Raw genomic sequence first — 22,119 nt, 5'->3', positions numbered from 1 at the left:
TTTGTGGTCAGTATGTTTTTCTAAGCTTTGCCACTGGGCGATTTTATCTGTGCTTTTTTGATTTGGGTGTTTAATTTGATGAAGTAGCTGAAATAATCTGGACTGCTTTCCACTAAAGTAGCACTATCATATTTTGGCTGATTGCAAAGTTGGGTATGGATTGCATCAGCACATCTTCAAGGAACCAACTCAGCATCATTTACTTGCCTCTTGAATTTGACAATCTGCTAACTGGAATGAAGCCAATTGTTAGTAAATTGGGCCCATAGTTCCTGTTGTTCCTAGTGAAACAACAGCTGTTTCCATTATCTTTTAGGCAACGTCATCCTGTATTGTTGCCAAACCCCTAACCGTCACAATTACAAGCACAAAATCTTACAGAATTGGAAAAGGTTGGCTTCATTGACCAGTAGATCTGTTCCTGCATGCACTAAGCATTGTGATCACCATTGGTTTAACACCCTATTTATAACTAAAGAAGGAAATGACATCATGCACAAAAATCCCTTGAATCCTAATCATACTACTCTCAAGATGCTTTTGAATTGTCTCTATTCTAGTTCTAGTGGGGTTTTTTTGCCTATTCATTAGTTCATAAGAAGTTTGAAACCTGTTTTCCAAGTAATCTGATCAAAGTTATGACTCACCCTAAATGAAGACAGAGGAGCTTTGCTTTTTAATTCATTAGAATCATTTGTGAATGAATAAAGAAAGTTTGATTCCAGTATAAGGCTGCTTATTGCATAATGCATAGCATAAAGACCTGCATGTATGTACGTATATGCAATACTTCATCTTTCCTAGCCATTGGAACATAAACATTATAAATAAATCACAGATTTGCTAACCCCACATTTTCAGAAAACATGAGTCAGGCCCCGCAAAATCATGAGTGGCTTGAAAATCATATGATTTAAAAAATAATACATTTTGAGTTCTTTTTATTTGCCTTCTGGGTTTTAAGCCTTTAGATTCTTGTTTTCAGGTTTTTCTCCATGATCATGAGGGCTAGACACTTCCTTTTAAAAAAAAAAATGAAAGATGAGATTCTCACATAATCACAGGACTTCAGGAAATGAGCTTTAAGAAAACACCAAATTCTCAAAACTAGCTATAAAATCAAGAGAGCTGGCAAGACTGAATATAGTCATGGTTTCAAACATCATTTATACCCAGTTCCATGTTTAATTTCTGTGCAAAATTATCACAGTTGTTCTGTGATAGGAAGCTGCTTATACAAATAGCTAATTAGGTGTGTTTGTGTGAACAGTTATCCATCTTTCACATGCAGAGTACCAGCATGTGCATTTTGCACATGCAATTGCACACTCAACTTGTTTGAAAATTTGTCCTGTAATATATTTGGAGAAATATTTTTTTTCAGCTATTGCTTTTGCTATGTTATCTTCATTTTTACTTTGACTTGTTTGTTTTGGTTTTATACGGTCATTAGTTCAAGGGAAGTATAGTGCTTTTTGGGAATCATGGCCAAGAATTTAAAAAATGATTGGGTTCTGAGTGCATTAATATTTGGGTGCCCATCTGGAGATACTTTAAAGAGAGGCCTGATTTGCAGGGAGTAGGTGCCCGGACAATTCTGAAAAGCAGGACCCTTTAAGCCATCTAGTAAAGACCCACCAAATTGACCGCAGATCGCTCTCCAGTCGACACCTGTACTCTACCCCTGACGAGAAGAGTAAGGTAAGTCGATGGGAGATTTTCTCCTGTTGACTCCCCGTGGTGTAGACCTCGTGGTAACTTAACCTAAGGTACATCAACTCCAGCTATGTTATTCACAGAGCTGGAGTTGCGTAGCGTAGGTTGACTTACCGCGGAGGTGTAGACATAGCCTAAGGTTAAGTAGCCAAAAATGGAGGAACTGAGAATCACTAGTCACTTTCGAAAAGCATCGCCATAGTGGTTCTCAAACTTAGGTGTGTTCACTGTGTATACAAAAGATCCAGTTCTGCCCAGAATATAACCAAGATAATTTCCTTCTGCCCTAGGTTTTTCCTGCCCCAATAACACAACGTAAAGTCTCTTGTATAATCACTATACTGTACAATCTCTATGCTGTAATATATATCAAATGCTATTTATTTGAAAAGTACTAGGCCTTGTCTTTGTCACCTTAAGTCTATGTTTGTGTTATTTAGACAAAGAAAATTGTACAGAACAATGGTCTAACCCTATCGTCAGATATGGGAGCTCCCTGAAAATCAAGGAGTGCTGCCTGCATATATCTCAGGGCAGAGTTTGGACTTAATCATTCAAAACCCGTATGGTAATTCTTAAGTTTCCTTTTTGCATATGCAACTAGCAGATGCATCAATGTCTTCAGATTCTTTCCATACCTTCCAAAATATGCACAGTATATGCATCCATTATAGGTCTGGAGATTATATCTGTCAAGACTGGCTGCACGTGGGAGAAACATGATGCTGAAATATGTGGCAAGCATGGGAACTGCATGAACAAGAAGCCCTGTACTTGAACTCATCAAATGATTCTGACACTGGCCAACTGTAAAGTTGATACATCCAGGAAATGCTGTCTCTTGCCCCCAAGAAAATCAGATGACACTGGTATTTCATCTGCAGTTGAGTATCTTGCCACTTTTTATCTAAACTACTTTTTATTTGTGGTTTATCAACTCAAAGTATCTCGGATAGCTACAGAGATAATAAAATAGCTTTGAGGCCACAGAACAGGTCAATTTCTCCTTGACATGTCTTGTAGTTATGTGTATTTCAGTACAATGATATTGACATCTTTCAGAGACAAAATATTCACAGATAATAAAATTACACATCTTATACTATGTTTAAAACGGTGCTGTTGAGGGAAGGTTCTGCCCAGGAACAACTAGTTTCAAGGTCTGAAGTTTTTTCTAAATCCCAAATGACCACACAATATCCCATGAATGATATAATGGTTAAGACTTTGTCCTGTGAATCACAATCTATTTGTGATCACATAACAACCCTGCAGAAACTCTAGTGATTTTTTACATGGCAAACTAATGTTGGGAGCATTTAATGTCTTTATAACAGTCTTCACTGCCTTGGGGATTTTGGCTTTTTGGTAAAAGAGTTACTCACTCCCATCTTCTTTTGTTTCTTCATCGGATAGCCCCTTCACTTCTGCAATGTTTCTCTCTATTGGCAATCAATAAAGTAAGCACCATGGACTTTGGGTTGAGAGCCACTGACCTAGTTCACGCTGGGCATGTTTGGAGGCTTAACACATGAAAAAGCCTAGTCATTCCCATTCTAGAATTACAAAATTTTATTAGTATACGCACTGCCAGGCTAGTAGCATTAGACTGTTTTTCCTCTCTCCACAGTCAAATGGGAAGAAATTGCTGTTTATATATAACCTCCCATCTAACTAAGCTTACTTTCCAATTCCAAATCTACCTATGGATTCAAACTTTTTGACAACTTTCTTGGATGTGGACTTTCTGTGGTTCCATCTATCTTAGATACTTGGTTCCCACTACCATAGTATCTGAGCCCCTCACAATCTTTAACAACCCCACAACACCCCTGTGAGCTAGGGTAGTGCTATTATCCTGATTTTGCAGATGGGGACCTGCATCACAGGTAGACTAAGGGCCAGATTTTTAAAGATATCTAGGCACCTAACATCCTGTAACTAAAGGTGACTAAATACCTTTGAAATCTGTGCCTAAGTGATTTGCCCTAGGCCACACAGGAGATCTGTGGCAGAGCAGGGACTTGGAATCAGATTTCCCAGGTACCAGGCTAGTACTCTAAGTACTGGTCCTCCTTCATCCTTGGTTCCCCTTCAGAGTATGACTTACATACGGGCTAAGATCAGGCACTAGGTAAGATTCCATTTTATTGCATCTGTGCACAGCTATAATCAGGTAATGCAGATCCAGATTTCTCAAGACAAAATTAAACAAGATTTTCTGAGTCAGACAAACCTGTTCGTTTCATAGTTACTTTATCTGCTCCTTTGCTGACATGAAAGGTGTTCAGTATTCCTGTGGATGTGTGATGTCTCTCTTGGTGCTCCAGAGTGCACTATATAGATAACATTTTATGGTATATTAGCAGAGCTGTGTAGGAAAGCTTAGACGGTGCTCACCCATGCTATGCCTGACTTTAGTCAGTCCACTTCTGTTAGCACTAAATTGGCCCACACAAATTTTGTTTAATGTACTGGTGGCCACATTGTATTTTTTTGGTTTCCTTGAGGAAGTCCTCCAAGATCCCTGAAGATCTTTTTCTTTCCTTCTCAGCCACATTTTTCTTGGTTTTCGTTTTTTCCACAGATACACAGACACACTTGCCCCTGAATCCAAAAAAACATAGCTAATATTCTCTTGGCCAAAGAGTACATCAGTTCTACTCATCTGTCAATCAAAGGGCATTCCTGGCCAGGGCTGCAGCATGTTATCTTCATATAATTCCTAACCTCTTGCCAGAACAAGAAGGAAGAAACTAAAACCCTAAAATTGTCTTCCACAAAACAATACAGAGCACATATTGTTAGGCCATTGGTCTGGCTGATCTATCAGGGCAAAATATGAGTGGATAATGATGTGTTTTTGCTGTAAAAGCATATGTGGAACTCATTTGCATGTTTATATGAAATGTGTTGCAAAAGTGTTTCAGGTTTTGCAGCTTCATCTTCCATGTGATGTTGTGTCTATTCCCAATAGGCACCAAGAGAACACTTCAAGTTGGCTGCTTCTGCATGCAAATATTTGCCTGAAATATATTTGTAAGGTCACTTACAACCGAAGCCTTGAAAATCACAAAAAAAAAAAAAACCCAGTACATTTTCACAATTGAAATGAAGTAGGTCAAGATTCCATCTAGCCTGTCTGGTAATGTGTTCTACAAGCTAATGAGTTTGTGAGAGAAAAACCACATGTATGAGGTTGCCAAGGTGAGCATACAACCTCATTACAAACCCATGAACAGCAGATATAATCTCTGATTTTTGTTTTATCTTTACCAAATAATATACTCTTAAAATACCTTACTATACACAAACTTTGGGGGATATTGTCGCAGGTAAAAGTTATTCTAGTAATATAATTAGTTGCTATGCTGATTACTGAATGTATCCCTTCATCTTAATGCAGGAACACCTGGAAGATATGCCTTATTTACCTACATAGCATTTGTTTCTTAAAATAAGATAAGAGGGATGGATAAAAGAGACCCGTGGTGTCACAGTGTGACTGACCCCTTTAAGAGGGAGCAGAGCCAGTGCACCTGTGATTGGTCAGCTGATCCCAATGGTTTGGGAGGGGGCAATCTGGGCCTAGAGGAGAGAGACCTGGTGAGTCAGAGCCGGGGAATCACAAGAAGCAGGAAGTACTGTGGGAGAGGAGGCAGTGGGAACCTGTTTGGGGGGGGAAAAGAGCCTTCAGGGAGAAAGCCTAGATGGTAATGCTTAGTGAACAGAGCTTGGAAGAGTCCTGCAGGAAGCCCTGAAGCAGGAAGGACTAAGAGGTAAAAGGTTAAATCCCCTGATGCTGAAGCCCAAGTTTTGTTCATTTTCCCTACATTGGGAAAATGAAGCTGCCTGAAAAGAGTGTGGCAATGGATCCTTTGTGAGCAGGGGAGCAGGCCAGCTTATTACAAACAGTAATAATGATTACAAACAGGATATGATGTTTATACTGTAGGTGTGTTAAGACCTCATTAAGACTTTGGTGTCTATTCTACTGGTGACTTGTATCTTGGCTATAAATCATTTCCCATGATATACTTTTGGCTGGAAGATGGATAGCCAGATTTAAACAACTGGCTGGTGTTTTCTGTGCGCATAATTTGCAGACAAATGTAGATGCAGTAAATTCTAGATGCAACTTAGGCCATCTTAGGTATCTTATATACCTGATTTCAGGGCACAAACAGGCACTTAGATAGCTGTGTGGCTTAAAGGGTACCCTCAGTTTCAGGTACAGAACTGAGTCCACAAAACTGCAAGAGCTAGTGAAGCTCAGCTAAGGGCCAAGATAGTCCAGAATAAAAGCATTCTTGTTGCAAATTGAAAAACACAGTAAACAATTTAGCCAGCATATTGCTCACTCACTACTGAGTTTTCTGCTTTGCTAAATTTAACCTATTTTGACTAGTGTTGAAAGTTCAATACCAGTTGGGGACCATACAGGTTTATGTAATTAAAAATTACTCCTTAACAGAGTTAACAGTTAAATGTAACAAAAAATAAGACTCTCACTGAACAATATGTTTATTACGGTTGATGTATTTTACGGATATCTAAAGAAACAGACAAATGCAAAGTTCCCTGGTTATCAGGGAGACTGCAGAGAACAAGCTGAAGACTGGGGATGTCTGGACACACACAGTTTGCATGTTTGCAACCAAGGCATGGGAAAGTCACATGCCATGTCAACGCTTGAATTAATTCGACACATTCTTCTGACCCCAGAGCAGAAAAAAGTGAGTGCTTTGTTGCGTATCTTATTAGAAATATTACATATTGCAGTGAAAAGAACACAGAGCATTGGTCAATATTTTTCTTGAATTTAATCCTAGTGGTAGAAACTCTGCCCAGAAAATTCGAGTTATGTTCTGAGTTCTGCGCTAAATCATTGTGCTCCTTGGTAAAGTAAATTAATTCCTGAAATAACAGACAATTTTGTGCCTTGAAGCATAGAGTGCTACCAAAGCTGTCAGAGGCCCATTTGAGCGTAATTCAAGCCCTTCATGAATAGCCAAAATTTGTGGGGTTTAGGCCCTGAATCCAGTTCTCAAGGTGATGCCCCATCTCATTGCTTCAGGGCATCAGAAACAATCCAGCCTCCTATAGGGAATACTCTGTATGCTCTTAGTTTCTTGTATTTCAAGGAACTACTTGGGTGGATATTTTGTGGCTGACCACTAGAGGTGGGCAAGTCAATACGAGTGGAGCCAGACTCTTGCAGAATTCCTGACTCTGACTTGGCTGGATGTCTATGAATGAGGTGAGCCAATGAAAATATTCTGGCATTTATTCCTGGTGGTCTAGTGACACTATGTATATCATTTCATTAAACATCTTTGTCATATGTGTATATCCAGCTTCTATCAGTTGGTTTTGACTTGCAGAGCACTGCCAGACCATTGGTTCAATTTAGACTTTAAGCTTTCAAAGTTCTGGCTCCCCTTATGTTCTAACAAAAACATTTTCTGTTGACTTTTTAAAAGCTACACACATTTCACATAAGGTTTTCATGGTGCTCTAAAAAATAGTTACCTATTTATGCATGGCGGGGTCCTATTCATTTACTTGGAAATGATGTTAGGAAACTGGAATATTTAAATAGCGAGCATTGGCCAGAAAGGTCAGTTTCCCCCAACCTGAATATACTCAGGGCTAAATTGCAGTTCTGACTTTGAATGCCTGTTTCCTTTGCGTGTGCACGTATAGATGTGCAAGTTCTTCTGTCATGTACATGTGGAAACATTCTTAATTACCACTGAGGGCAATTATCAATTGCATCCAAGACATAGACATGTAAAAGGGAAAGCTGGTTGAAAATTTGGCCCTCTGAACTTGTTACCATATTTTTTAAGTATTTTCTCACCACTGATCATCACTGATCCTTAGCAAACTCTTTTACTGAATAACCAGGATATGAAATTTAGGGCATGAAAAAATAATTTCTTTTAATGATCATTTAGTGTATATTTTCAAGAGAGAATGGTATAGACATATTTTCCTACGAGGAGAGCTGGTGTATTCTCGAATTGCCGAGTCAGGTGAAGTGAGGCTACTAGTAAAACAAATGCTTTAAAACCTACGTTTAGCTCCATACAACAGAACAGTGTGGGGTTCAGATCATTAGCATTTGAGCAAATTTGTTATACTTTTAAGGGCTGTTTTTGGATTGGCCTAAACAGACTATTGCAGTGAATTCCACATCCTAATGGCACCATTAATCAAGAGTGCACTTTTTAACATAATGCATAAACCTTTCTCACATGGTAGTTTTACTGTGCATTTAATTCTATTGCAGTTTGGTGCTTGAGGCGGAGGAAATGAAGAACCTTCTAGGAAGAGGCTCTTAGATTAATCGATACACCAACAAATAAGGGGGGGCGGGTGAGAAGGGGGTTCAGAACATAGCTACTGAAGGCATTCAGTCTGTGTGGCTCCTGGAGATGAAGTGCTTGTTTCTACCAAATTTGTTTTTTATACTAAAAGTAAAATACAAAATATTGTTTTGGAGTGAACTAGTTTGAGGGATGTAGAATTAAATTATCTATCTTTGTATTTTATGATCCTTCTTACCCTAAGAGCTGAGCATCTTGTACCCTACCACTTTTTAAAAAATGACATAGGATCTTATTTTCCCTGCAGGGAGGTTACTTAGATGGTAAGCTCTTTGGACAGAGATCATCCTTTTATTTTGTGTTGGTATAGCACCTAGCCTAATGGGGTTCTGGTCCATGACTATGGCTCCTAATGTCCACAATAACACAAATAATAAATAACATAATGTATCTTATTTTATATCTACTTTGTGCAATTATACTAAACCTATCACCATGGTACCCGAGACTTTTTCTCTTCTAAGGATAAGAATCAACTAACTACCGCAGGGGTCCTCAAAAAACTAAGTTGCTCAGGCTTTGGCTTCAGCCCAAGGTGGCAGAGATGGGAGCCCTGGGCTTCAGCCCCACACAGCGGGGCTTCAGCTTTCTGGCCTGGGCCCCAGCAAGTCTAACACTGTCTCTGCTTGGAGGTCCCCCTGAAAGCTGCTCGCGGCCCCCCAAGGGACCCCAGGTCCTTGGTTGAGAACCGGTGATCTATTCTATGCCCCTGTGCTGACGCAGGAATAAATGTGTCTAGACCATCCCTGAATGACAACTGTCCAGCCTGGTTCTTAAAACCAAACCTGTGCAGGATTGGGTCATAATAATGTTTCTCCTCCTCTGGTATTCATTTTATCCCCAAGCCTGTTCATTGTCCAAAGTTATATCTTTGAAGTAATCAGTACTCACAATTCCCCCTGCACCCCTTCCTGGAACTTATTATATATACTGTACTTTGGCAAGGCCTATGGACAGCAGCGAGACTGTTGTAAATCAAATAATCTTTAGAATCTGACATGAATTGACATGAGCCAAGTATTGCAGAGATAAAGCTTAAACCAGAGCTGAAGTAAACTATTCTCCCTGCTGGAGAGCTCAGATTTACAAGAGTCCCTTGCAATCACCTTTTTTACCTCATGTGGTTTAGGGCTTTCTTTCTTTCTTACAAAGAAGAGACAAGAGAGCTATTAAAATGTACATGGAGAATCCATATTAGCAACAATGCATAAGGGTGCACTAAAGAGAGGTGGCTGAAAGTTCCAAAGTTTAGAAATGGAATTGTGACATTTACAAATGATGAAACAAGTTGAAATTTGGTTTTCTTGCATTTTTAAGTGAACTGGAAAATGGCTCCATTTTGCCCCCCCCCCCAGCTCCTGCACAAAGATAATTGCGTTTTGCAGAAATGTCTCAAATAGGTAAGGTGGCATTGTCTCTCTGTGGCCCAGATAATTCAGAGTGAGAGAGAGCATAAGCATGCTCTATATCAGGGGTATCCAAACTTTTTGAATCGCGCACTCCCAGGGCCAGCTCTGGGGAAGCAAAACAAAAAAAAGAAAAAAGAGCTGCGGCCGGCCTGCCGCCAAAGACGGAGCGGGGAGAGCCGAGCTGCGGCCGGCCTGCCGCCAAAGACGGAGCGGGGAGAGCCGAGCTGCGGCCGGCCTGCCGCCAAAGACGGAGCGGGGAGAGCCGAGCTGCGGCCGGCCTGCCGCCAAAGACGGAGCGGGGAGAGCTCCTCCGGCCATGCACCCCCATACATGATCTTGCACACCCCACTTTGGAGACCACTGCTCTATATCATAGCTGTGAGAGCACTCAGTCAGTATGTGGGAGACCCAGGATCTAATACCCTGCCCCCCCGAAGCAGAGGGGTGACTTGAACCAGGAGTCTCCCACATTCCAGGGGAGTGCCCTAACCACTGGGCTAAAAGTTACAAGGGAAGTAGTTTCCCTTCCTCTTGGCCTCTCAGGGTATGTCTATGCAGCAATTAAACACCCACAGCTGGCCTGAGTCAACTGACTCTGGCTCCGAGGGTCTGGGCTAATGGGTTGTTTGATTGTGTTGTAGATGTTCGGGCTTGGGCTGCAGCCCAGGCTTGAAGACCCTGTGAGGTGGGGGGGGTGGGGTTCCAGCGAGCCCAAATGTCTACAGTGCAATTAAACAACCCCAGGGGCCAGCTACGGGTTTTTAATTGCAGTGTAGACATACCCTCACTAACAGTCTAGGAGCTTACTATCAAGAGAGGGTTTACAGCTGAGAATCCCATCCAGAGATAGGCGCCACCCTGCAGTCTGGATTTAGGCGCCTGTCTCGGAGACAAGGGCAGAGCTTAGCACACACCCCTTAGCTTGGCATTGGCTCATTTAGGCAGCTCCCTGCCTAGCGTGTTGGCATTTGTGAATCTCAGTCTAAGGCCACGTTTACAGAATGGGTGCTGCAACACTGTAGTGTGCACACTTCCTACATCAACAGAAGGTGTTTTTTCCCATCAATGTAAGTAATCCACCTCCTCTAGTAACAGTAGCTAGGTAGACAGAAGAATTTTTCCTTCAGTCTAGTCGCGTTTACACCAGGGATCAGGTTGTCTTAACTACGGGCATTCCCACTCTTAACGAAGTAGCTCAGTCAATCTAAATTTTAAGCGTAGACCAGGCCTAAGGTGCCTATCTCGCCCCATTTATTATATAGAAGCTATGCCTAACTGTGCCTAACTCCAAATTTGTGAATCATAGTGATTTTCAGGTGCCTAAAAGTTAGGCATTGTGTTGCTCAGTGTCACAATGCCTAACTCCTTTTGTGCATTCAGGCCTTAACCTCTCCACTCTCCTCTGTAATGTAGAATAATATATATAAATAAAGCTAATTGATCAGTTGCCAGAAAATGTTGATGAATAATTGTGCACTGCTTTGAAAAAATAAAGATCTATAAGTGCTGAGTATTATTAGTTTACTGTATACATACAAAGGAAATGGCAAAATAAAGAGCTAGAAAGGAATGGTAGCTTCTAACATACAATGGGCCTGGCTTTTAAACAGGTTAGGTGCACAAAATTTCTGTGCACAATTATTATGACTGCAGGTGCAAATGAAATTATTTGACTAAATAAAGTAATTGAATGAATTAAATAAATAATTTTCATGAGAAAATAACATAAAAGAAGCATCATTAATTATCAGTACACAGAGCTGCCCAATCCGCATGTAGAATTGTGATGACGGTGCATTCAATGGCATGCCTAACTGGTTTAAAAATCAGACTCAAACAATCTCATAACCCTATAATCCCCAAATATAAGCAACTGACATGCATTTTATGTTCCAGTGTATTAGAAGTGGGAAGCATTAGTTGTTTTCAAATGGAAATACAGCAAATTACTGTATCTGAATCTCAGTCACTTAGCTCCAAACCGAGCTCAGACAAATTATGGCTTATCTGAGTGTCTTCAGATAAAATTTTGGAGAGGATTAACTGTGATATTCTTTGTTCTCTATACTTTAGAGCACTTATGCCGAAGGGGGGGACGGAGGCTGACAACATGGACAGGGTTTCATGATAAAAAATGTAGCAACAGCTTTAGAGGAGAAAAAACAGCTGCCCATGAGCAAAGTTAGAGTAAGACTTGGAGATTCTTAATTTATTGGTGGGTGTGGATTCTTCATCTCTGCACGCGTGTTGTAGGAAGGGAGAGGCAGCAAGACCGAGGGAATGCTAGCGCTGTAGTGCATGGTGAATAAGAATGACCCCAAACTTTTTAACTTCGCTTGAGCATAGCATTAAAAAACATAACTTCCAAAATGTCATTGATTTTCTAATCTGTGAAACTGTGATTACCCACTTCCCTCCAAAAATGTATTAGAAAAGGCATGTTTTGGAAATTATGTATTTGGATTTGTTCAGGGTTTTGTAACATTCAAGGCTAATACACTGGCTTTGGGTAGCATTAATGTCTGGAACCTTCATAAAAGGGGGGAACTTAGTTTGCCAAGTTTTGGATGCCTTAAAATAAAAATCAAAAGTGAAATAATTGATTACCCACATACGGGGCCAAGTTTTTTGCTGGTGTAAATTGGTGAGCTGTCCCCATTTACACCAGCAGAGATTATAAAGTGTGGTTTCTTCTGGTTTTTTTTTAAATACTTTTTCAAATGCTATTTTTAAGAAATTCCAGGCATAACCCCCCCCCCCCGCAACCCAAACCCAAACAGCAATTTTATCACATTTTACTCCTAACAATGCAATGCAAATGAAAAGAAGTCATAATACTCTGTAGAATAATACATTAATCATCATCAGTCGTCATTCAGTGCACTACGTTCTTTCCATGCCATGCAAACTATGAACAGATATCCTCATGAGAAGGATAAATATCTTATCTCATAGTTCACCCAGCTTGGAATACGTAATGGGTTGCACTGTGGTTATGTGTTATTTATCATCTTATGCATGGGACAAGAGGCATGTGATGGATGTTTTTTAAACCATGAGAGAGTTATGGAAATGTTTGCCCCTGAAGTGTTGTGGAATAAGGATGTTAGAAGTCCATATGACCAGAAGATTTTCACTGCAGTTAATGAGTTACTTTATTATTTTTCCTTAAGGATAATGAAATTGGAAACCACACAGTATGTTATAACTTATTTCATATAGCTCAAATTTGATTGGTAGATTACAAAATATTTTTAAAAATAAGTCTGATAAATATTAATCAAAAATAGATTGCACATATATTTGATTACATACCCTGTCATCATCTCCTCAGCAAAAGCCTGATCCTGTGAGGTGCTGGTGTCTCTTGCAAGATGCTTAGCATCCTCCTCTACTAATGGGTAGTACATCTCACTGGATCAACCCCTGTGTGAATGGATGGGATCTGCAGCAATTTTTATTTGGAAATACTTCTGTGGTATCCCATGCGAGTAGTAGTTTAGATGTTTCATGTCCCCATTCTCTTCGTGGGCCAGGCTCTCTAAGGGACCACATCTCCCATGATGTACTGTGACCATGTGACTCCCATCATGCACTGTGGCATATCATGGTGCATAGTGGGTGATGTAGTTAGAGCCCAATCAAAAGAAGAGAATGGGGACACAAGGCACTCAAACTATAAACTCCATGAAGCACCAACAGCATTGTTTCTGAATAGAAATTTTTTGGTTTTCAGCTAGAAGTTTTTGGGTTACAGCCAGACATTCTTTTTTTTCTTTTTTTTTTTTTCAATTTTTTCACCAAAAGGTTGGAATTTTCCATGCATTATTTTCATTTTTGGTGAAATTTTCCCTGTGGTGGTGGTGAGGGGAAATTCTGACCAGATCTAATTCTAACTGTGCCCAGACTGTCACCATGCAGCTCAATACCCATGCCATAGCTCTCTCACCACTAGTCGAGTGACTTTCTAACCTTTCCCCCTTCTAAATTGGAAACTCTAATGGGGACCAGAATGTCCAATGGACCAGGACAGTAAAATAGCCCTGAACAATCCTTAACCTCACTGGCCTAATCAAGCTATCAACTACAGACAGATCCCCTTCCTACCACACAATTCCCAGCTCCTCCCATGGAGTGAGTTGAGGGTAGGAAGTTACTGTAACTCACCTCCCCACCCCTGGCGATATGCCATTGAGGACAGGGTGGTAGAATAGAGCCTTCAAAGGGGGAAATCAAGGAGAAGATGCCCATGGTCATGCCTTCGCCACTTCACAATAATGTATCACACACAAAAAAAGGGGTGGGGGTGAGCCAATGGGACATATGCTCCTAAATCATTCAGGCACTTTTGAAAATCCCATCCCTAGAGGAAACCTTCCCCCCAGTATTCTAATCGCATAATTTAAATTTGAATCATTATATCTATCTCATAAATATCTCATACATGTGTGCATGTTTGTGTATGCGGACATACAAAATAGACTTTATCCTGCATTATAATTTCTATACCATATCCAATTTTCTATACATCTCTCTCTGAAACAATATGTGCTGTACTTATGTCATTTATTGCTATTTGTTTCTGTATGTGGGTTCCTCTCAAAGTGCTGTTCTTATAGTGTAGCTCCAGGGCATCCTTGCATACAGTTATGATGCATAAAAGAACTGAAAAACACCACTTAAACTGCAGCACCTCATGTGCTCCCACTGTTTGTTTGTATTTTTCCTTCTGTTGAACTTCATATTCCTTTCATTTGGCAACATAACATGATCTTACCATAAAGAAATCTAGCACAATTGAGAGTGAGTCATTCTAGATAGGGCCGGATCCCACATTCTTTATTCCAGTAAAATTCTCATGGGATTAAGTGGGAACACTTCCTAGCTGAGAACCATAGGACTCGATCCAAAGCCATTTGTGCAATCACAGGTTAGCTTTATTAGGTAGATTTTATCAGGGTTTAGCAAGGCCTGGCCATTTAGCCTGATGTTGGGCCAAATCTTAAAAGTCCTTATTTCTTATTCACTGAGGATCAGATTCTGATACCCTCTTATGCACACTGAGTAGCACCTGGCTCTGTAAGGGTACGTCCACACTGCAAAAGGAAGACGTGCAATAGTCCGTCTCAGAGCCTGGGTCAGTTGACTTGGGCTCATGTTACAGGGCTAAAAATAGCAGTGTAGATGTTTGGGCTTGGGCTAGAAACCCCTCTCACCAGGGGAGCCCAAGCTCCAGCATGAGCCCAAATGTCTTCACTGCTACTTTGAGCCCTGAGTTATTTGACCGGGGATCTGACACTCACTGTCACGGGTCTCTCTCTTTTTTTTTTTTTCCCCAGTGTATACATACCTTAAGTAATGCCTTTGGGGCTCAGTTGGTATAAATGGGTGTAGTTACATTGGTGGAACTACACCTATTTACGCCAGCTGGAGATCTGACCCACTGAGTTTGATAGAATAACCTGTATTGTAAACATGAGTAAGGACACCACAACTGTCTGTGATTACTCAGGGAAAAACTCTCCTTGACTTCAGGATTTCACCTTTGTATATATATATTTTTAAACTCTCCTTGTAGCTCATTTCCAGTGATTTTTTTTCTGTTCTTTATGCTGCAGCAGTCAGCCATCGGGTTGTGGTTACTCCCTGGTGGCTCGCAGAGAACAATAACACAGGTGAAAAAATGTCCAGTCATATATTTCAGTCATTTGACTTACTCGCCCATCTCTCTGGCATATACCTTTACCTGCTTGTTTATTTACATGTTAATGTGTAATTATTTCTGGATCTACATGTTTAGCAGGACATGGAAATGAGAGAATAATCTGTGGATGTTGGAAGTATATCATTTTGATTTACAGTCTAACATTTAAATTTTTGAGGTCAGACCTCTGAGAAAATAATTCACAACTGGATATATAGCTTCTACATACTGTACATTTATTGCCAACAAGTACAACACAGATTGTTTTTTATGCACCTGTTTTTATTGCTTATGTTAGGTGCTGTTTCAGGATAGTTCACATAAACATTTATATAGGTTTTAGAAAACAGTTGTTACTGAGGAAGAAGCTTTTTCTGTTTACACAAATTCAGAACAAAGACACGGTGCCGGAGCTTCCTGTAATTGACATGTGGGCGTGTTTTTTTTTCAAGTCACTGACTGGAAGAAGTGAGTGTCTGAGATTTATTCCTGACAGGACTTAAATTACTGGTAGCCTGACACATTTGTGAACAATTACTAGACACTGAGGTGTTTAAAGTAATGGGTACTGTTTGCTCAAGGGATGGGGAAGTTTCAAAACCATTAAAACAAAACAATTTTCCATTTGATTAGTAAGAAGCAAATGCATACATTTATTTTACTAAAAGGCACATGCATATTTGACTCCTTTAAATAGTTTTTTCCCCCTCCACATTCATGTGCTTAAAAATTCCCTTGTTTGCATTAAGCTTCAATAAATGAGGTATAACCAAAAAGTCATCTGAGCTTGCAGTCAGTTATTAAAATGTGCCTTTTCTGAGCTGGTAGTGTCCCAAAAGGTGAATCCACTAGAGATTTCTTAATTAGAAAAGGGTCTTATTTTTAAGCTGCCCCCAAAAAATTTCAAAGCAGCAATTTTCATCTCCCCGTTTCATTTTCAGTTTGGAATTACATATGTAAAGTGATCTAAAGATTATCAACCCATTTGTTTCGATTTAACATGCAGAAAATATTTAAGGAAAATACACTGTTTAGCCTCATTAAACACCATTATTTATTTATTTATGTATTTATTTATAATAATGTGGTTTATTCGTTAATAATGTGGACTCTTCAGGGTAAATGTTACATTTATTTGCTGCATTTACATTCATTATTGATACACACTGACTCATTCCAATCCCTCTTTTTAGGAGCTGGTTCTAGGAAGTGTACACCCTACCACACTCTTTTTGGCTGACCTATGAGGGACAAAAACTTGTTAATCATCACCTGAGTGATTCCTACCATGATAAGAAAATGTATTATTGCCCTTGATTGCAAGAAATTTTTAGGAAGCATCCTGAAAATACAATGAACTAAGGCTACGTGCTTTCATCTGTTTTCCTTCATTGATCAGGATCTGTTACTGCACAGCTACTGTTTCTGCAATTCATATTTTTTCTGCTGTTCTGTGATGAAAGTGAATAAACATATTAGAACTACACACATCTACTAAGAGTCAAAAATAAAGGCTTGAGATGACTAATATAAATCACTGTTTAAGCGAGGGCTAGTAAGTCAGCTACATTCCTATCCTAATGGCTAGAAGCTAAATGGTTGCTCCCTGCTGAGTCAATAAAAATGTTTCAACTTGTTTTTTAATGCTGCATGGAGGCTGTGTAGAGATCTGTACGAAATGTATTTATTAGTAACAGCTTAGGGTCCAAACTTGTGAGACCTCCCTCCCAATATTGCCAATCCCACAAAAATCATGAGCCAAGCCCCACAAAATCATGAGAGTGGCTTTTGCTTCTCAAAACTGAAAGCTAAGATTCCCATGTTATCCCAGGCTCCAGGAGCTGGGGCTTTTAGAAAAAAATCAACTATTGGGAGTCTTACAAAACAAGTGTTGGTAGCCCTGCTCACAGTTGGAGTTCAGCACCTCACAGGATCGGATCCTTTTTGCTTATTGTACTATTCTATACTTAGGCATCTCCCCATACAAATCTTTCTATTCCCCCTCAAGATTTAGGGAAGCACTTGAATTGTCAGTTGCTTATTTCTGCCCACTAAGCACTTTGCTGGCACTTCAATAACTCACACACATAAGACCTGTGCAAGCTTAGCTTCTGATAGTTAAATTTGCCCATGGACCCCTACAATGTACCAGGGTTCCCTGAGCCCCTTAAAGGTACCAGGTTTCCACCACTGTCCTCTCCGTCATTGACCATACCCTGTGGAGCAATGTGGAACACCAAACTCTTCCAGATAGTTGGTAGCATGCCAGGTGTACTGCGGACTCAGAGGCAAGCTCTCTCATGACTGACTGAAAGGAGTGGGAAGGATGAGAGAAAGGAAAGAGTGTGAATACTGTAGCTATAGTGGCTTAGGCAGTTAGAAGAGAAGATCAATGCCGTAATTCGTTCCCCACCTTAGGACCCTTCTAGTAGTATCCAATCCTTTATTAGAGGACAGTTGAAGCTCTGGCCTGTAGATCTCTCTAGCCAGAGTTGAGTTCTACCATCTGTAGTCTCATTGGTGGCTCCTCTGCATTGTCCTCCTGTCACCCTGTCATAGTGTTAGCTTCAGACCTGCTTACAGGCTACTACCGCTGTATGATGCTTCTACTGCTACGACTGCGACCTCCTGTCAGTATAGCCTCATTCCTACTCAAGTCTCTGATTCCTCACCTCGGGGCCAGGCTCGCTGTTGCTGCTGCTACAGTCCAAGTAAGAGCTCGCTGGCAGCTGGCCTATGGCCCTTTGAGTCACTCCTCGGGAGGGGAAGCAAATGAGTGAATTGGCTGTTCCATAGATGCATCACACTAGCTTTGCATCTGACAATGGCTTTGATTAAAGGATCTGCAAGCATTGCACAAGTGCCAAAGCAGACAGAATGTGCCTGATTTCTAAAACTGTCCCCCGACACTTGTAATTCCAGGTTTTCACCCATGAATAACTGCTGACACAAAAGTGGAGTTATAATTAGCAAATGTAAAGCAGAATCACTTCAGTTTTGCTGCATTCAAGAATAGTGCTTGAGCTACCTAACTTGTATGTGCAAATACACATGTGCACATACAAATAGGAACATGCACAAAGTGTATGTGTCTGTAAAGATAGAAGGTGGTTTGATAATAGATGAAAAATTGGCCTTAGTGGTGCTGTATGATGGATGGATATTGGAAAATAATGGTGAATGTTGTAAAAGGACTACAACCTCACTGCAGAATGAGCACTCCCATCCCTCCGCTGGCATGACCTAGGAACATGCTCTCAGGATTCCTTTCCTGCCAGAAGGTCTGTCTCTGGCAACATTTCTAAGGATGCTCAGATCTGTGGTTAAAGAGAGTATATAGGTGTTGAGTTTTTTTCTCTTAGCTGGTACAAAGGAAAATAAGTCCATGGACAGGAAGGGTCAATAGAAGTAACTTCAGCCAATATGGAATCAGTACAGGCTATACCTGTAGCTAGGGTGACCAGATATCCCGATTTTATAGGGACAGTCCCGATTTTAGGGTCTTTTTCTTATATAGGCTCCTATTACCCTCCACCCCCTGTCCCGATTTTTCACATTTGCTGTCTGGTCAGGTCACCCTACCTCTAGCACAGCTGTAATAAAGATGTATGTAGGAGTTCTGATGAGAGTCTAATCTTTGTTTCCCGGCCAGAGTCACATGACATAGATCAAAGTTATATCCCACCTCAAGAGCACTCCACATTGGACTAATTCTGCTCCCGCTGAAAACAATGGGAGTAGAATTAGGCCAACACTGAGCGTTTCTGAAAATCCCATCCTATGTGTAGAATACCCCCGCCATATCAGTTAGCCCAACTGCCACCTGCGCTTCCCTCAAGTCCCTCTTAAACTCAGCAATCCTCACAAGGAGTTAGTTTTTATTCCCTGCTTCTTGTTTTCCCAGCACATCCCTCCTTGATTCATCAGGCTGTTAAACATTTGGCAGCATATTGTTGGCACTAAACAAATAATAAAAATAACAAAAATAAAACACTACATAAAAGGCAGCTATTTTAACACGCTGCATTCTGTCTCAAGGAAATGTCAGGGACATTAACGAAAAAGATCCCTGGGAGGGTATAGTTTCACCCCGGGGAATTTTTTTTTTTCCTTGCCATCTTGCTCTTTTCGTTATTGATCTGGGGAAAAATCAAATGACAAATGCTCAAAACTTTGCATCCCCATTTAAAGTTGTCCAGGGTGGTGCCTCTTCTTCAGTTTTGCTCACATGTTAATAAATTTTTCTCATTTGTGAGAGTCACTGAACAGAGCCTGTGAATTGTTTTACCCAGTAGGGGGTAGAGCAATAGTGAAGCATTGTGATTAAGTACTGTTGGAACCTCTTGCCTTCCTCACTGAGTGGGAGGCACCATTAGTAGTAAAAGTAATTACCTGTGTAGAACATGCTGATTGCATTGAGTATCTACTACATGATACCAAGAGTCTTGTAAACGTTAGGGGCTGTAAGAGATCTTCATTTGCTAATTTTACATTTTAAGCAGCAGCACATAATTTTTTTAATGCGTTGGTGTTTAAATTACAAATAAGCTTTGTAAAGAGCTTTCCCCCAAGATTAGTCTTTTCTCATCAATGGTTGCTTTGGAAAAAAAAAAGAAGTTCTGAAAATCACACAGAAGAAATGAAATGTAAAAGTGATATGAACTAGAAATGGGAATGAGCTACAAAGATGGACTCAAGATACCAAATATCCCTGCAGTTTAGGGATGATCCTTTGGAGCTAAATTGTGGTGCTGTCAATGGGAACTGAAATGAACTGAAATGTGAATGGTCAATGGGAAATACCTGTGAATAAGGTACTTCTCAATGAGAGTTGGTGGCTCGCAATGACCTAAAACTGCATGCAGGCTCATTGTTAGTAAAGATTGCTCCCAGATACTACGGCACCAAAAGCACAGACCTCCTATCTTTTGTGTTAAGCTCAAGGAAAATTCCTTTTGCTGTGGGTATGTTGCATGTTATACTTGCTGGGGCCAGCCATTTAAGGGAGACATTCTCACATGCATTGAACCAGACTATAATATACGCCCTCCTGAGTACCTAAACTTGATAAGGGTTTATGTCCCATCTGAGTGGCACTACATAATAAACCATGACCACGTACATATAGACATCATGGATATAAACAGAGATGAAATCCTGGTCCTAGAGGTCTCTACCAGTTGACCTAAAGATCGTACCTCAAGGTGGATCTTTTAGCTCAGGTGGTAGAGACCAATATTCATAATATTGAAAGTCCCAAATTCAATCCCCACTGCTCAGCATGTTGTGTGCGTGTAAGCCATCCATGATTCATAATGGTTCTGATCCAAAGCCTGTTGAAGTCAATGGAAAGATTCCTATTGACTTCAGTGGGTTTTGAATCAGACTCTATATTAAGGTCCAAGGTCTGGGTTTGGGTCCTTTTTTAAACATTACATATAGCACTCTGATTCTTGTGAAAAGCACATTACTAACTTGGCAATAAACTAAGGAGTGGGTGACTATTTATGTGTTAATATAGAGTCAAGCATATTAGTCCACTCAACTGAGAGCAGAGAGCAGACAGAGGAAAAGGACGTGTTTTTCTCTTTCATTTTATTCATTTTATTTTATTGCATTTTATTATTTATGGATTGTTCCAGCTATTTTTGGAAGGATCTTAGGGCATGTTGATTTGATGATTGGGATAGGGCTTTAATGAATGTAGCAAACTCATTGAACGGGTTGCTTAATTCTCTACCATGTTCTGATGGGACAAAAGCCTATCACAAGAAAGGTAAATCTGTGAGAAGTCTGTTTAGTCAACAGGTTTCCTAAATTTAGTTATTTTCTGAATCTTGCATTGACACGAATAAACCTAAAACATATATATTCTTAAATTAAGTGAGATTTTTCTTGCAAAATAATTTAGATGTAATATGTTTGTAATATTTCAGAATTACAACTACCCATTTTTTTTCCTAAATATTATCTTTGTTTTATTTTTTGGGTTTATCTTCTATTTGCTTTTTTATAGACATAGAGTCCTGAGCAAAAGCAATTGTGATCACTAGTAAAACATTTGAGAAATATATTCAGTTGGTATTTTTAAATGCTACATTCACAGCTGTGGATATACAGTATAAATAATCCTCCACAAAATACTTAGGGATTTTATGACTACAACAGCCTCAGATAATGACTAGAAGCGTGTGAAAACTGGCAGTTTTCCATTGCAGAAGTTCATGCAAAAATTTTGTTCAGTCTCCGTCCACATGCATCCCACTTAACATACAGATAAAGAAAAGAAAAAATACCCAAAAGCTCAAATGAAAATTCAGACAAAATTCAGATAAACTTCAGTGAGTTACACTCCGTTTGGGGTAGGGCCACGCAATATTGCACATTTTGCATGCTTTTGATGTAAAAACATAAATTTGCCTTGGTTGAATCAAAACTGGGCTCGTGCAGATTTGCTTAAACCGGTCCTACATTGATTCAAAATGTGTGTGAGCTTTAGCAAATCTTTTAGCAAACCAGGCCTGAGTTTGGCGTTTAACTAAAACTAAAATCAGGCACATTTTGCATGTCACTGAGCTGTGTTGTGCTCATTTCCCACATCTCTAACTACAAGAAATATCCAGACCTATATTTGTAAATATCTACTGTTCACCTACAGAGTTGACAGTGTCTAACTGTCTTCAAGCAAACCAACTATACCATTCCCAGTCCATTAACCCGGCACAGAAGTGATGAATAAATGTTTCAGTCATAGTGAAACATCTCCTTTTCTGGAAGTATAAAAAATGGTTTGTTATGATTGGTTTAGCATTCTAAGGCTATGTCTATACAGCCCCACAGTTCAGACTACAGGGGTGCGAATAGCCTGCCAAAGTGCTGCACTGTAACTCCCCCTTGT

The 22,119-nt window shown here is 40.0% G+C and overlaps 1 protein-coding gene across 2 annotated transcripts in view; it reads left to right on the top strand.

Annotated features, from left to right (window-relative positions):
* The window catches only part of TSHZ2 (teashirt zinc finger homeobox 2), a 156,173-nt gene that overhangs the window by 31,597 nt on the left and 102,457 nt on the right, over positions 1-22,119 (top strand). The window contains exon 2 of one of the 2 annotated variants that reach the window (XR_013347775.1): positions 16,415-16,694. The exons of the other annotated variant lie outside the window; for it this stretch is intronic. The gene's annotated coding sequence lies outside the window, so the exon portion shown is untranslated. Of the gene's footprint in view, positions 1-16,414; positions 16,695-22,119 lie in introns of those variants that run through there. 2 annotated transcript variants of the gene reach the window in all.

This window comes from Eretmochelys imbricata, chromosome 13 (assembly GCF_965152235.1).
Source record: "Eretmochelys imbricata isolate rEreImb1 chromosome 13, rEreImb1.hap1, whole genome shotgun sequence".
Taxonomy (NCBI): Eukaryota; Metazoa; Chordata; order Testudines; family Cheloniidae; genus Eretmochelys; species Eretmochelys imbricata.
This window is presented reverse-complemented; position numbering and strand designations above follow the sequence as displayed.